Source organism: Muscardinus avellanarius (genome assembly GCF_963383645.1).
Source record: "Muscardinus avellanarius genome assembly, chromosome: 20".
Classification (NCBI taxonomy): Eukaryota; Metazoa; Chordata; class Mammalia; order Rodentia; family Gliridae; genus Muscardinus; species Muscardinus avellanarius.
The window spans coordinates 15665707-15681594 of NC_137806.1; the positions used below are offsets into that span (position 1 = coordinate 15665707).

The following is a 15888-nucleotide window of genomic DNA, read 5'->3' on the forward strand; positions in this document are numbered from 1 at the left end:
AGAGGCTAAATTTTGTAGGTATGTGTGACAGATACAGAGGTGATAAACGGGAAACAGAGGAGGGAAGAATCACCTTTGCCTATGTGAGTGAGAAGAATTTGACAGGGTGAATAACCACTCATATGGGGCTTTAAAAAGGGGGCTGCAGATGTCCCTCAGTGGAGAGTGCTTGCTTAGCACGCACGCAGCCCTGGCTTTCACCCCCAGCACTGCAAAAGGAAAAGAAAAATCTTATCTTGTGCTTTATCATGCTAGCTCTTTAACGATTATAGCTCACTTCATATAATGTTAAGCAATGGCAAAATGTTAAATTTGCTGATGTTTCTTGGGCCATTTGCAGTGTATTAGATATTTGTAAAAATTGGCACAATAAGATCATATATTGTTACTTCCATCTCTGCATATTTTCCTGTGTCTGGAGGTGTCTTTGTATACACTTGAAAAGAAAGTCATCATTTTTCATCTTCAGAGATCTGACAATGGTCATATTACAAGAGAAAATATGAAAATCTTAAATAACAGGTCCATTCTGTGCTTATTATCCATGTCCTGATGATATATTTGAATGTTGCATGTATTTGTGAAAAAGTGACTTATAGATACTAGAAATCACATTTTGTGTTTTGGGAGGGGGCACTGCTTTATTTTTGCATCATATCACACTAGTTCACTCAAGTAAAGTACGTTTACTCCCAAATAATACCAAGAAACAGCACCGGGCATAGCTTTTCATCTGTGCTCTTTATTGTTTGCTGACTGTCCAGTGTACTCTCCATTTTTTCCTTCTTGCTGGGTTACTGGAGGTTGACTTCCTTGGACCACATTAGTTGGACTCTCTTACCCTTGGGCTTCTGGATAGGATTAGCCTGTGAGAGTAATTGGCCCGGGCAGGACTTGGAGGCTTTGTTCCCCTGGATCTCTCTGTGGGCTGAGGTCAGGGATGCCTGGACCTTCTACTGTGCACCGCAGTTCATGCCCGGCAGCCCTTTCTTGACCTGGGTAACTGTGGACACGGAGCGGCAATAGTTCCACTCTACCTGGTTGCCAGCCCGACCGTTCCCAGGCCTCTCCTCGGTCCTCTTCATTGGCTAAGGCTACTCATTCCTCGCAGCATTCCTAGCACCTGTTTTATGTAATCAATACCAGTACCCTCAAATTTAATTTTCTAGGGCAGATGAAGTATTTTTTTTAAAAAAAATCAATATCTGACTCTTTTTGAATTATGTGGTATGACATTTGGTGTATATTGGTGTGTTTAGGAATTAATCTCTGAAGTTGCTTTGTTGTATTTATCTAAGTGATCTGAGGTATAGTAAACATTATGAAGAGAATGAATGGAAGTTTGAGGTGCCTGTCTCCCGTACCCATTGATGATACCTGCCACATGCTAATTAGAAGTTACCATCATTAAGAATTAAAAAACCAATAGAAACTGAAATCTACCATGAGTAGAGCTGTGCTGGTACCACTGCATAGCTCCATGCAGTCTCTGGGCCATATACTTCCCTTAGTGTAGCTTTCATATTAGTCAGAGTTCACTAGCATAACAAAACTCACAGGAATATATATATATATATATATATATATATATATATATATATATATAGTAAAGGGGGATTTGTCAAATCAGCCTACAGTTAAAAGCCGTGTAGTCCCATGTGGCTGCCAGCAGGCAGAAGTGGAGGGGCCGGCAGCCAGTCAAGCAGTCCAAGGGCTGGAGTTTCAGAATAGGAGAGATAGATAGATAGATAGATAGATAGATAGATAGATAGATGTATTGCCTACATATCCAGCACCACAATAAATAAATAAATAAATAAATAAATAAAATAAATTTATGTAATTCTCCAGAGAAAATGAATGGAAATATTGCTTCAAAATCCGGTAACCTTGTGTTCGTTTGCAAACCTGCCAACTTAATATTAATGGGTTGCCCCCATTTGTTTCAGTGGACAGAAGAGCTTGACTTGCACCATGAAGAGTTGTTATAAGAAACTAAATTAGTGTGTCAGCTGATTGAATGAGACTAGTAAGTGAATCTCCCTGAGATAACTTAGAGGCACCTAATAAGTATTCAATAAATATTTAATGCTCAATTAATTAACCATAAACTAGAGCACTTAAATGCCCTATTTGTATATTAATTGAGATAAAATGAGTCTCAGCATGTGGGTCTTCATCTTTAAAAGGGATATTTCTGGAAAGAATATTTAAACATTTAATATGCTATTTGCTTAGAATCAGTTATTATCTTATTTATAATTTATCTCATTTTGAGTACTATTAATAATGATTTAAATAGACATTATTTATTCTTTTGAAAACAACTTGCTACATTATTTAGTGTGATTTATTGTATGTCTTGGGACCAGAAAGTGTTTCTGATGGGATTAATTTTAAGTTTCATTATGAAAATAGATGAGATGTCGCATGATATATTGGAAAGAAAGGCAGGCCGTGAATCAAAAGACACGAGCTTAATTCTTAGCTCAGCCGCTTACAATGTAGCATGAAGCGACCAGCTTACCTGCCAGGACTCGTCATCTCGTCATCCATTAAAGCAGAAGTCATGTCGTAAGCGGGGCTTTATAAACTGAAAAGCCACTGTAAAGTGAACGAGCAGAAAGTGTGCTGTGCTTCAGAGTATTTTACTGAACAGGCAGCTTTTGGAGAGATTTATGCCACAAACCGGTCCACACGTGTAGAAACCTCCCCTCAATCTTCTGCTATAGCCATAGACCACATTATGACTATGATGGCACTGGGCCAGTCTTGATTTTCCAAGACAAGTGATTTCTTTTTCAGTAGAAAATAATAAGTATTTAGTAAAAGAAAACTCTCTATGATAGTCCACATTCTTTTAGTCTTCCCCTTTATAATATCAGAAGATAATGCTTCATTTCTAGATGGGACATCGGGAGTCTTTGAACACAAATATCTCAAAGGAGTGAGTATTTTGAGTATCATCTTCCTGTTATAAAATGGAAAGGAATATATTTTTCTTTCTAATATATTATTTATAGTTTTTTCTTTTTAAAAGTTGCATCTGCTATAACTCACTTATATGCCTTTAAATGTGAGTGACTATAATGTCAAAAGCCAGTTCAGGCAGCTACTTCCCTAGCAGAATTAGATACATCATGATTGACAGCTTTCAATATTAACTTAAATTGGAGCCAGCTACAATTTATTGGGGGACATATCTCATTACAAAATGTTTTAAAGACCGCACACTTTACAGTGCACTTCTATTCTTGTTGACAATGGATGGCAGTTTTACTGTTCCACACTAAACTCATATAGGCAAGAATAACTTCAAAAGGGCACCACTTTGTTTTTCAAATAAGTCCAACTATAACAACTCAAGATCATTTGCACACAGTCTCGGTGGAAATAAGGCCATCTCTAACTTCCCAAAGTAATAGTCACGTTTTGGCCCCTAGATGATAATTTGTTTAATCATTTCCATAATTTTAGACCCCTCTGGATCGGTCTTGCTTGATGAGTCAGGCATGGCAGCAAAGTCTCTCCTTGCCCCTGTGGTGGCCACGGTAAGGCTCAAGCTATAGGGAGCAATTGGGAGCCAGGCCAGCATTGCACGATTTAAGTGAAGAGATGTAGAAACGGCGGGAACTCATGCAAGTTTAATAACCAGCTTGGGCAGACAGGCCTCATTTGTCACATCTGCCGATTCTTACGGTGTAAATACTCCCACCCTGGCCAGTTTCAATTTACCAACGGTTTAACAACCTGCTGACAACACTCCCCAAAGCTTAGCAGTCAGTTCCCACCATCTTGTGTGAACCAACTCAGCACGCTAATGAGAGAGGATGGAGGAAGGGAAGAGAGGTCGTCCATATCCACCCTGTGCCAATAGAGAGTAGGGAAAGGAGAGTACACTTAAATCCCAGAGTTAGCCAAAAAGAACAGGCAGGAATTGTATTCTGTTTTTAAATTGCAGAGGTTTTTATTATGTTGTGACCATATAACAACATAAGCCCTTTCTCTATTTTTTTCTTCTTTTTTTAAGTATGTGTGTATGTGGTGCGGAGGATTGAATTCAGGGGAATTCTACCTTTGAGGTATAACCCCAGCCCTATTTTTTTTTTTTTTGAAACAGAGTCTCATTAAGTTGTGGAGGGCCTTGTTAAATTGTTGAGGCAAGCCAGCCCCAAACCTGCAGTCCTCCTGTCTCAGCCTCCCAAGTACTGGGATTACAGATGTGTGCCACCATGCCCGGCCCTTTCTTTATATCTTTTTACTTTTTTTTCCCTTTTTATTTTCATTCTAGGATAAAATGCAGGGCATTATACCTCCAAGCTATACTCCAGCCTTTTTAAATTTTGAAACAGGGTTTTGCTAAATTGCTGAAGCTGGCCTCAAATCTATAATCCTCCTGTCTCAGTTTTCCACGTACTGGGATTCAAGGCATGTGCCACCACACTTGGCTCTTTCTTGAGTTCTTGTGTGAAGTGTTCAGCAAGTTCTACATTGTTCACTATTGTAGGAGCTCAGGTAAGAAGATGAGTACAGTCAACATGTAAAAAAGCCAACACGTGCAAAAGTAGCAGAAGATGCCCATATACTTGGCCCTTTCATGCTAAGAAACTGGGAAACAAGGCAGGGTGTGTTGGGTTATTGGAGTCCTTGTCATGTGAGAACATGACTTGTAGATAGTGCAGGTCAGTGGAAGTCAGTCCTGGGAGAGTTACCAAGTAGAAGCCACCACTAAGGGACGAGGGAAATGTCACTCTGAGGCCTACAGTCTCAGTCTTTTTCATGTTTATATTTATGGATTCATTTCTTAGATCAGCAATAATAATCAGCATGTCTTCGGGAGTATGCTGGGTTAGAAATGTGGAGCTTCAAAGGCTTGAGGGGAAGGGGATAGAGTGGGAACTAACATGCGAATGCATCATTAAATTCAGGGTAAGAAAAGCTGTTGTGTAAATACTGGGCACATACTCTGAGAGCTCAGAGGAAATAGCAACTTAGTTATCCAGGAAACTCTTTAAAAAGTACCTCATAGGTTGAAATATGTTCTGGGTTTATAGTAATTAGAACTTCAGTTTTAGATATTTGGTCCATAACAGTGGCTGATAAAATTGTGCTTTATTATTGTCTTTGCTTTATCATCATTGTAATTTTTAGTCCAATAACAAACATTTTAAAACTTTTTTGAGAAGCCGGGCACAGTAAGACGCTGGGTCCCGAGTGGGGGTCGCGTGGGGCACACAAGCCGGGGCCCGGGTCGCGGGACTCTGGGCCCCGGGCCGGAATGCGCGTAACACGCCAGACCCCTGGAGAAGCCGGGCACAGTAAGACGCTGGGTCCCGAGTGGGGGTCGCGCGGGGCATGCAAGCCGGGGCCCGCGTCGCGGGACTCTGGGCCCCGGGCCGGAACGCGCGTAGTACGCCAGACCCCAGGAGAAACCGGGCCCAGTATCCTGGGTCCCAGGTGGGGGCCGCGTGAGGCATGCCAGCTGGGGCCCGGGTCGCGAGACTCTGGGCCCCAGGCAGAGTAGTGCAGAGCACTCTGGACCCATGGGGAAACCGACCGGGTCACAGTGCTACTGAGTGCCTGATCCCACTACCTCCTCAAACCACATATACTGTCTTCTCTTATTAAAAAAAAAAAAAGAAAAAGAAAAAGAAGAAGAAAAAGAAAAATATTGGAGAGGAGTTAAGAAAGCTGTTGCAGATGCCAGGACACTGGAGATGCAGACAAAACTTATCCAAATGCACTGGAACTTCTGGAAAAATTCCCTGTGAAGGAGGACTGCTGTTTCTCTATATTGTTAGGATTCTTGGAGATCACCTGTAAGGAGAGAGTTTAGCGGAGACCAAGGAGAAAGGTGGTGTTGAAAGTGGTCTCCGCGATGGCGGTGGAGACTTGTATTCAGGAGAAGCAGAAACCGGATCCTACCAACCTTATTTTTTGGAGAAATTACACCAAATGTCGAATGCTACCGTCACGCATGCTTAGGAACACTGGACAACATTCAGAATGGAAAAAGAGCCTTGGAAGGATTTGAAATGGTGGAGGCAGTGGCAATGGCAGTGGCCAGTACTCAGAGGAAGCAAAGATCTGATACAATACACCTGGAAACTTTGAAACAATAACCCCAGAGACAGTGATCGGAGCCTGCTGAGGGGTTAGGCCAGTGTTGGGGCCAGCGAGGCCGGCATCAGAGCCTGCCGTGGGGCAAGGCTGGTGCTGGAGTCTCCGAGGCCGGGATCGGAGCCTGCCGAGGGGTTAGGCCAGTGCTGGGGCCTCCGAGGGTGGGATTGGAGCCTGCCGAGGGGTTAGGCTGGTGCTCGGGCCAGCGAGGCTGGCACCGGAGCCTGCCATGAATCAAGGCCGGTGCTGGGGCCTTTGAGGCTGGGATCGGAGCCTGCCAAGAGGTTAGGCCCTTGCTGGGGCCAGCGAGGCTAGCATCAGAGCCTGCCGTGAGGTAAGGCCAGTGCTGGAGCCTCTGAGGCCAGGATAAGAGCCTGCCGAGGGGTTAGGCCAGTGCTGGGGCCAGCGAGGCCAGCATCAGAGCCTGCCGTGAATCAAGGCCGGTGCTGGGGCCAGCAAGGTCGGCACCGGAGCCTGCCGTGAGGCAAGGCCGATGCTGGGGCCTCCGAGGTCAGGATAAGAGCCTGCCGAGGGGTTAAGCTGGTGCTGGGGCGAGCGAGGCTGGCACTGGAGCCTGCTGTGAGGCAAGGCCAGTGCTGTGGCCTCCGAGGCCGGCACCAGAGCCTGCCGAGTGGTTAGGTCGGTGCCGGGACCAGCAGCCAGCATCGGAGCCTTCCATGAGGCAAGGCCGCTACTGGGGCCTCCGAGGCTGGGATCGGAGCCTGCCGAGAGAGTAGGCCAGTGCTGGGGCCAGCGAGGTCGGGATCGGAGCCTGCCGTGAGGTAAGGCCGGTGCTGGGGTCCCCGAGGCCAGGATCGGAGCCTGCAGAGGGGTTAGGCTACTACCGGGGCCAATGGCCGGCATCGGAGCCTTCTGTGAGGCAAGGCCGCTACTGAGGCCTCTGAGGCCGGGATCGGAGCCTGCTGAGGGGTTAGACTGGTGCTGGGGCCAGCGAGGCTGGCATCAGAGCCTGCCGTGAGGTAAGGCCGGTGCTGGGGCCCCCGAAGCCGGGATCGGAGCCTGCCGAGGGGTTAGGCCGGTTTCAGGGACAATGGCCGGCATCAGAGCCTGCCTTGAGGCAAGGCCACTACTGTGGCCTCCGAGGCCGGGATCGAAGCCAGCTGAGGGGTTAGGCTGGTGTGGGGGCCAGCGAGACCAGAATCAGGGCCTCCCATGAGGCAAGGCCACTGCTTGAGCCAGCAAGGTCTGGATCAGTCCACCAGGTAGCCAGGCCACTACTGGGGCCGTCAAGAGTGGGATCGGTACTTGCAACGCGGCATGTACAGAGAAATATCACAGAAAATATAAATCAGACACTTCCCCTAATCAGCAATAACTAGGAGGAAAGGGGCAACAGGAAGAGGTTGAGCTATAGAAAGGGCCCTATAGTGAAGCAACTAATGGGACCAATCAGAGGGTATGGAATAGTGAGGACGGATCCTCTTTAAAACGCAGGAGATACATAAACAAATGTATCAAAATTAATCACCAAAGAAGCATGGGATCGAGGGAGGGGGAGGGAATGGGATGGGGGCTGGATGAGAGCTAATTGGGTGATGTGTGCTTGTATATCCTCTCAAATCTTGTACTCCAATGTGATTGATATATGACTACAATGCACCAATTAGAAAAAATAAATTAATTTAAAAAAAAACTTTTTTGAGCCAGGCATCATGGAGCACACCTGTAATCCCAGTACTTTGGAGGTTGAGACAGGAGGATCACAGGTTTGAGTCGAGTCTCAGCAACTTAGCAAGACTTTCAGCCACTTATACCCTGTTTCAAAATTAAAAAATAAAAAAAAGGCCTGGGGGTGTGGCTCAAAGGTAGAATATCCCCTGCATTCCATCTCCAGTATTTTTTTTTTAGAAGTAAATGACATTAAGTAAAATCCAATATAAGTGTACAATTTGAAGGGTTTTAGTGTATTATTACCCTTGCTCCAATCAAAATTATGAGCACGCCGGGCGTGGTGGTGCACGCTTGTAATCCCCGCACTTGGGAGGCGGAGACAGGAGGATCGTGCAGGTTCGAAGCCAACGGTGCTGGCTTAAGAGACCCTGTTTCAAAAAAAAATTTAAAAAGCGTAAAAGAGGTCTGGGAGTGTAGCCGGAGGTAGAAGGACTTCCAGGAACCCCAGTGCCACCAAAAAAAAAAAAAAAAAAAATTAGGAGCACAGTTTTTATCACTTAACATGCTCTACACTAGTTTGCATTTTCTGGATGCGATCTACAGTGTGTGTGTGTGTGTGTGTGTGTGTGTGTGTGTGTGTGTGTGTGTGTTTGGCTTCTTCCACTCAGCAAAATTATTTAGAGATAGATCAGTGTCAACTGTCAATAGTTGTTTCTCCTTTAATACCTCTTTATATGACCTCTTTATATGACTTTTAATATGACCTCTTTATATAGATAGCACATTTTTCTTCTGAATTCACCTCTCAGTGGACATCTGAATTATTTTCAGTTTGGAGCTGTTACAGATAAAGCTGTTTTCAGCAATAATTGTTCAAGTCTTTGTATAGCATATATTTTCATTTCTCTTGAACACCAAATACCCCAGTAGTAGAACAGCTGGGCCACACTATTGGTGTATGTTTAACTTTTGAAGGAACTGCCAAAAAGCTTTCCAAAGTAAGTTTACATTCCTATCAGAAGCATATGAGAGGTCCAAAATCTCTATTTCTTCTCAAATTTTGTATGATCCACCTTCTTAGTTGTAGCCATTCTGGTGGATGGATAGTGGTATATCATTATATTTTTTTTTTTTTTTTTTTTTTTTTTGGTGGTGGTACTGGGGTTCCTGGAAACCCTTCTACCTCCGGGCTACACTCCCAGACCTATTTTATACTTTATTTTTCATTTGGAAACAAGGTCTCTTAAGCCAGGGAGGCTGGCTTCGAACCTGTGCGATCCTCCTGTCTCTACCTCCCAAGCACAGGGATTACAAGCGTGTGCCACCATGCCCGGCTATATATCATTAGATTTTAATTACATTTTCCTAGTAATTGTTAATATGAATAAAACCCGATGTCACTAGATTTTTTTGTTCTAATGTTTTCTTCAAGAAGTTTTCCAGTTATCGCTCTTCAGGTTAGGTTAGTGATTCACTTGTGTATGAGGTAAAAGTTGAGGGTTTGCTGTTGTCATTTGATGTAACTATTCAGTTGTTCAAGCAGTGTTTTTTAGATTATTCTTTTCCCACTGAATTACCTTGTTGAACATTTTTATTTCTGGATTTTCTATTATTTTATTAATTGATTCTTTGTTCTGATACAAGCTAGACACTCATCTAGTTATTGTGGTGCAATGGTGAGTCCATATATCAGGTAGTATAGTTACTCTAGTATGCTTCCTAGTTTTCCAGTTCTGTTGGATATCCTAGGCTTTTCAGTTTCCATACAAATTTAAGGATCTTCTTTTCTTTTCTCTTCTTTTCTTTCCTTTTTTTGTGGTATGAAGATTTAACCCAGGGGCATATTACCTCTGAGCTATATTCCCAGCCAATTTTATTCTTTATTTTGAAACAGGGTCTCACTAAGTTGCGGAGGGCCTCACTAAGTAGCTGATGCTGGCTGCAAACCCAGATCTTCCTGTCTTAGCCTCCCAAGTACTGGAATTACAAGCGTGTGCCACCACACCCAGCAAGAATCATCTTAGTTTTTATAAAAATTACTGCTGGGATTTCTATTTAAATTGCACCAAAACTATAGCTACATAGCTACATTTGGAGTAAATTGATGATCTTGAGTCTCTGACATGGTCATTGGCTCAGTGTGTGTGTGTGTGTGTGTGTGTGTGTGTGTGTGTGTGTGTGTGTGTGTTGAATCCAAGGGAATTCTACCACTGGCTACTCCCAGCCTTTTTTATTTTTATTTTTTTAAATTTTGAAACAAGGTCTTATTAAATTATTGTGGGGTGGCCTTGAACTTATGACCCTCCTGTTTCAGTTTCCCAATTACTGGGATTACAGGGATATACCACTGTGCCAGGGTGGCTCCATTATTTAATTTGTTGATTTCTCTTATCAGTATTTACTTTGCAGTGATTAGGCCTTTTGCATCTTTTATCAAATTTATTCTTATGCATTTCCTATATTTTATTTTATTTATTTATTTATTTATTTTTGGTGGTACTGGGGTTCCTGGAAGCCCTTCTACCTCCGGGCTACACTCCCAGACCTATTTTTACATTTTTATTTGGAGACAGGGTCTCCTAAGCCAGCGTGCGGGGCTAGCTTCGAACCTGCGCGATCCTCCTGTCTCTGCCTCCCAAGCGCGGGGATTACAAGCGTGCGCCACCACGCCCGGCTGCATTTCCTATATTTTATATAAGTGAAAATGTTCATTTTAGTTCCAGTTCTTTCTTGTCAATATATAGAAATGTAAGTATTTAGTACATTAATTTTTGTATTCTACAATTCTGCTAAATTATTATTAGTGTAGCTTTCTTGTAGATTCTATTAATGATTATGTCATTTTGGAATAAAGACAATTTTACTTTCTCTTTTTTAATCTGAGTAGCTTTCTTTCTTTTTTCTGCCTTATTGCAATGGTTGGAGCTCTAGTACAGTGTAGAGCAGAGGTGGTGAGAGTCGACATCCTTCTATGTTCCTGAATTTCCTGAGAGTCTTTTTCATGGATTTATGTTGGATTGGGCCAGATTTTTTCTTCTTTAAGGTATTAAGATTCTCATTTGATGTTTCTTTATTATGTTAATATGGTGAGTTGTATTGATACTTTAATAGACCAGTTAGAATATTGATATTCTAATAAGCCAACTTTCCATTTCTAATATATACACTTCACTTGATTATGAAACTTAATCCTATTTTTATATGATTGAATTCAATTTGTTGTTGGGGATTTTTGCATCTATGTTTATAAGGCACATTTGTAGTTTCTTTTAATTTTTTTTCTGATTTGATATCAGAGTAACACGTTTTCATGGAGTGAGTTGGGAGATGCCCCCACCCTTTTAATTTTTTATAAAGTTTGTGTAGAGTGGTATTAACATTCCTTAAGCGTTTGATAAAATCTCTATTGAAGCCACTTAGCCTTTGTAGAAAGGATTTTAATTACAATTCTGTAATAATTATGGGACTTTTCATGTATCGATTTCTTCTTAAGTGAACTTCAGCAGTTTGTATGTTTCAATAGCTATGTCCTTTTCATTCAAGTCAATCAAGTTATTACACTATTATTATACCTTTAAGACTGCTGCACTAACCTTTTCTCATTCCTGACTTGTCATTTGTGTCTTTTTTCACTTTTTCCTGATCCGTGTAGCAAGAGTCTAATCTAGTTTATTGATGTTTTGAATGAACCAGATTTTGACTTCATTGATTCTTTCCTTGTAATTTTATTGATTTGTATCTTACCCAACTTTTTTATGGTGTTTTTTATGGCAATATTCTTTCTCAGAATCTACTAGGATTATCACCCTCCAGCTTTGTTTTAATTATTTGTATGGTATTTCTTTTCTCATCTTTTTAATTTTAACTTACTTGCTTATTTACGTGTAGTTGGTTTCTTATGTATAAAACAATCGGTAGGTTTAAACAATCCGGTCTAACAATTTTTGCTTTTTAATTGGTATGTCTAGTTCATTTTATTTAATGTGATTATTCTTATGATTGGGTTCAAATCTACCATCTTGCAATTTGTTTTTTATTAGCCCCGTCTCTGCTTCTTCCTCTTTTCCTGCTTTCCTTTGGATTGAGAACTCCTATGATTAAATTTTTATGGTTTTGTTTGTTTTTACTGGTCACCTTAGAGTACATATATTTTTCTTATTCCTTTCTGCTTTCAAGTAATTTATACCACTTCTATTCCTGCTCCTTCTTCCTTCCTTCCTTCCTGCCTTTTGGCCTCTGACCATATCACATTTTTTATTTATACATATACTATAGCCCCCATATAACATTATTATATTTACTTTCAAATGCTCCATTATCTTTTAAGGAAACTTAGAAAAATAAAACAATTACATCTATGTTTACACATTTTATTCTCAGTGTTCTTCACTACTTTCGGACAATCTAGATACCAGTCTGATTAAAGGGTTTATTTAACCGCGCTTCTACTGTAGATCTGCTAGTTATGAATTGTTTTGGCTTTTGTATGTCTGGTAACGTCTTTATTTTACCTTCATCTTAAAAAATATTTCCTGAGTATAAAATTCTAGGATGACAATTTCCCACAAATCCCATTTGGTATTTTCTGTTAGTGTTCCACTATCTTCCAGCTCACATTGTTCCCCACAAGAAATCTCCCATCATTCCTTGCTTCATTCCCCGTTTCTTCAAGAAAGACATGGCATGGTTTTTCTCTAACATATTAGAGGAAATATGTTTTTTCTCTAATTACTTTTAAGATTTTTTTATCATCGGTTTTACGAATTTTATTACTGTGTGTCTCATTTTTGTTCTTGTTTATGTGCTCTGGGTTTATTTAGCTTCTTAGATCTCCAGATTCATAGTTTTCATTCAATTTTGGGGAAAGTTCACTATAATTTCTTCAAATACTTACTTTTGTTTTCTCTCATTAGGACTATAATTACACATAAACTAGGCCATTTTGGAGTGTCTCACAAGTACAGATTTTTTTGTTCATTTTTTTATTCTGTCTTTTTTCTTTAATGTTAATTTTCAATATTTTCTATTGCTAAATCTTCACATTCATTAACTTTTTATCTTATTCATCTATCACGAGAAATTTAATTTTCTTTTCATCTAATAAATAACAGTTAAATAAAAATTTAAACTCTGGAACATTTAGTTTTATAGTAGGACAATAGCTTTCCATTTATTTTCATGTTATAGTTTAACTTGATGACTTAAACACAATTGTCATTTCTAGAGAGGATATTTATTTTTGCCCCCTCCCTTTACAATGTCTCTTCAGTTGAGCTTTGTGATAGAACATTCTTTTATTACTTTGGTTCATGGACCCTTATACATATACAGTCAGTCCTCTTATTGTTGACTCATCAATATTATGAAAAGAAATGAATACAAGCCTAAGGTCCAGACATGAGAGAAGTCATGACGTTATGTCTCTCTTAAAGAACTAGAATTGACATAGTTTGGGGTAGTTTGCTAAATGTAAATTTATTCTTTTTGAGTTTACTTGCAAAAGATCCTTGGGTGTCATCCATCATGTGCAGACAGGAAATGTTCCCCAGGAACATTTCCTCTGTACAAAATTCTGGGGTCAGAACACAGATCTTGCAAGGTATTTAGTGTACTAAAATAAGTCTTTTTAGTCTTTCTAGTGGTAGCTCTTTTCTTTTAGTATTTAACAAACTCAAGTGTTCAACTTTTCCCAGCTGGATCAGTAAGATCCAAAGGAAAATATTTTTTAATTCATGTTGATAGTCATTGAGTGGAGAGAAATCCAGGAGGAAAGTAAATTTCAGGGACAAAGTAGTTGCTTGGTTGACTACATTTCCTCTTTATAAGGAAAAAAAAGGAAAAGAAAAGAAATAAACCAAGCCGGGCGTGGTGGCACACGCTTGTAATCCCCACGCTTGGGAGGCTGAGACAGGAGGATCGCACAGGTTCGAAGCCAGCCTCAGCTACTTAGTGAGGCTCTCAGCAACTTAGTGAGACCCTGTTTCCAAAAAAAGTATAAAATAGGTCTGGGAGTATAGCCCGGAGGTAGAAAGCCCCTGGGTTCTACCCCCAGTACCACCAAAAAAAAAAAAAAAAAAAAAAAGAAAGAAATAAACCTTATTGTCCGGTATAGTGGTACAATCTCAGTATTTGGGGAGGCCAAAACAGGAGACTCTTCAATTTGAGACCAGCATCAGCAACTTAGCAAGATGCAAGACCCGGGTTCAAAATAAAAAGGGCTGGTAGTGTAGCTTGGAGGTGGAATGCCCTGGGTTCAATCTTCAGTATGAAAGAAAAAAGAAGGAAGGAAGGAAGGAAGGAAGGAAGGGCCGGTGGGTAAGAAAGAACATTAGACAAATTTCATTTTGTTTATGTGGGCTGGGGAGTGATTTTTCAGAACAAGGCTGCGTCTTCCCTTCCCCACCTCGCCAATGTGTACTCCATCTCACTGTTGCACAGACTTGATCTGTAATTGTTGGAAATGAATGTCTAAAGGAGTAATTGAAACAACATTTAAGTATTTACTCACTCACTTAGTAGTCTTTGCTTTAGAAATTAATTTTTAATGTTCCAATTTCAGATAGGAAAGTCTCTTGGTGTTCCGGTTTAAGAAGATGTTATGGTGAAAGATGGATGTTACCGTTTGGGACTGTAACTGTTACCGTCTGGGGAAACTGTCCCAGGGACCTTTGTTAGACCCCTGGGAATAATTCCCCTCCAACACAAAAAAACTGTGGGTTCTTGTCCTGATCTAAGGATAAATATGCAATAGTCCGGACTCTTGCTGAAGATTTAAAGAAGTTTATTCAAAAGATAGAAATATGCTGGGCGTGGTGGCACACGCTTGTAATCCCTGCGCTTGGGAGGTGGAGACAGGACAGGGGGATTGTGCAGGTTTGAAGCTAGCCGGGCTGGCTTAAGAGACCCTGTTTCAAAAAAAATAAATAAAGTAGGTCTAGGAGTGTAGCCTGAAGGTAGAAAGGCTTTCAGGAACCCCAGTACCAACAAATAAAAGAAAAGATAGAAATATGGAAGACAGTTACAGTCTCATGTTACCCAACATGAGGGGGTGCTTCAAACGAAATCACCGAAATACAAAGCACAGAACAGACATTTTATATACATGACATCCTCCATCTTGTTTCACGTAATTCTTTTTTTTTTTTTTTGTGGTACTGGGGTTCCTGGAAACCCTTCTACCTCCGGGCTACGCTCCCAGACCCATTTTTATATTTTTATTTGGAAACAAGGTCTCTTAAGCCAGAGAGGCTGGCTTCGAACCTGCATGATCCTCCTGTCTCGGCCTCCTAAGCTCGGGGATTACAAGTGTGCGCCACCACACCCGGCCTGTTTCACACAATTCTGACATAGTAAAAAGTCCCTTTAAGTTCCTCCCCGTACTTTTCCACTGAACTGAGTTTATGCCCATTTTTCTCCTTTCCCAAAGGTTGACCCCCTCCTCCCATTCAAACTAGATTATTCAATTATTATGTAGATCTGTCTTTAGAAAGAGGAAGTCCTAGCTCCTCTCTCCTATGGACTTGCTAATTACTTTTAGCTAAGTCAATTTAAGTTTCAGTAGCTGTTCGCTTCCTGACCAAAATCGAAACCAAGTCTTTCCCCAGGTCTTCCATTTTTACCCAATTAGTTCTGAAATATATTTATTAATAATCAGAACTTTCTCAAATCTTCCTAGGCCATTCCCAATACTGGTACACTGGGGACTGAGATCCTGTTCCATGCTTTTCAAACAGTGCCTCTGTCTGTCTGTCTGTCTCTTTCTCTCTCTGTATCTTACCTTAGCACGATCTGCCTTTTTAATATACTGTTCAAAACTAAAATTTAAGAAATTATTTGGGGGAAGTTTTAACTATACATCCCAAAGTACATCTGTCAACTTAGTCTTAAGAAATATTACATAGTAAACTCATAATAAACATCTATAAAGTAAGTTTATATTTGTCAGTAAGTTAAAGCTAAGATGAAATGGCTGTAAGACCCATGTATGAGTTGGTGTGCTGTTTACATACGGTCTGTGACACTAGACTTGATGTGTAATTCACATACCTAAACCAAGATAGTAATTAATTGCAAGTTGTAGATTCCTAGGTGTTTTGAAATGGGTATAGTATTTAATTATATTTTCTACTTCAGAAA

General features: G+C 40.8%; 1 protein-coding gene across 1 annotated transcript in view; it reads left to right on the plus strand.

The window, feature by feature from the left end:
• Positions 1–15888, plus strand: part of ST8SIA6 (ST8 alpha-N-acetyl-neuraminide alpha-2,8-sialyltransferase 6) — a gene marked incomplete at both ends in the record, with an annotated part of 137088 nt that overhangs the window by 85881 nt on the left and 35319 nt on the right. The window lies entirely within an intron of this gene.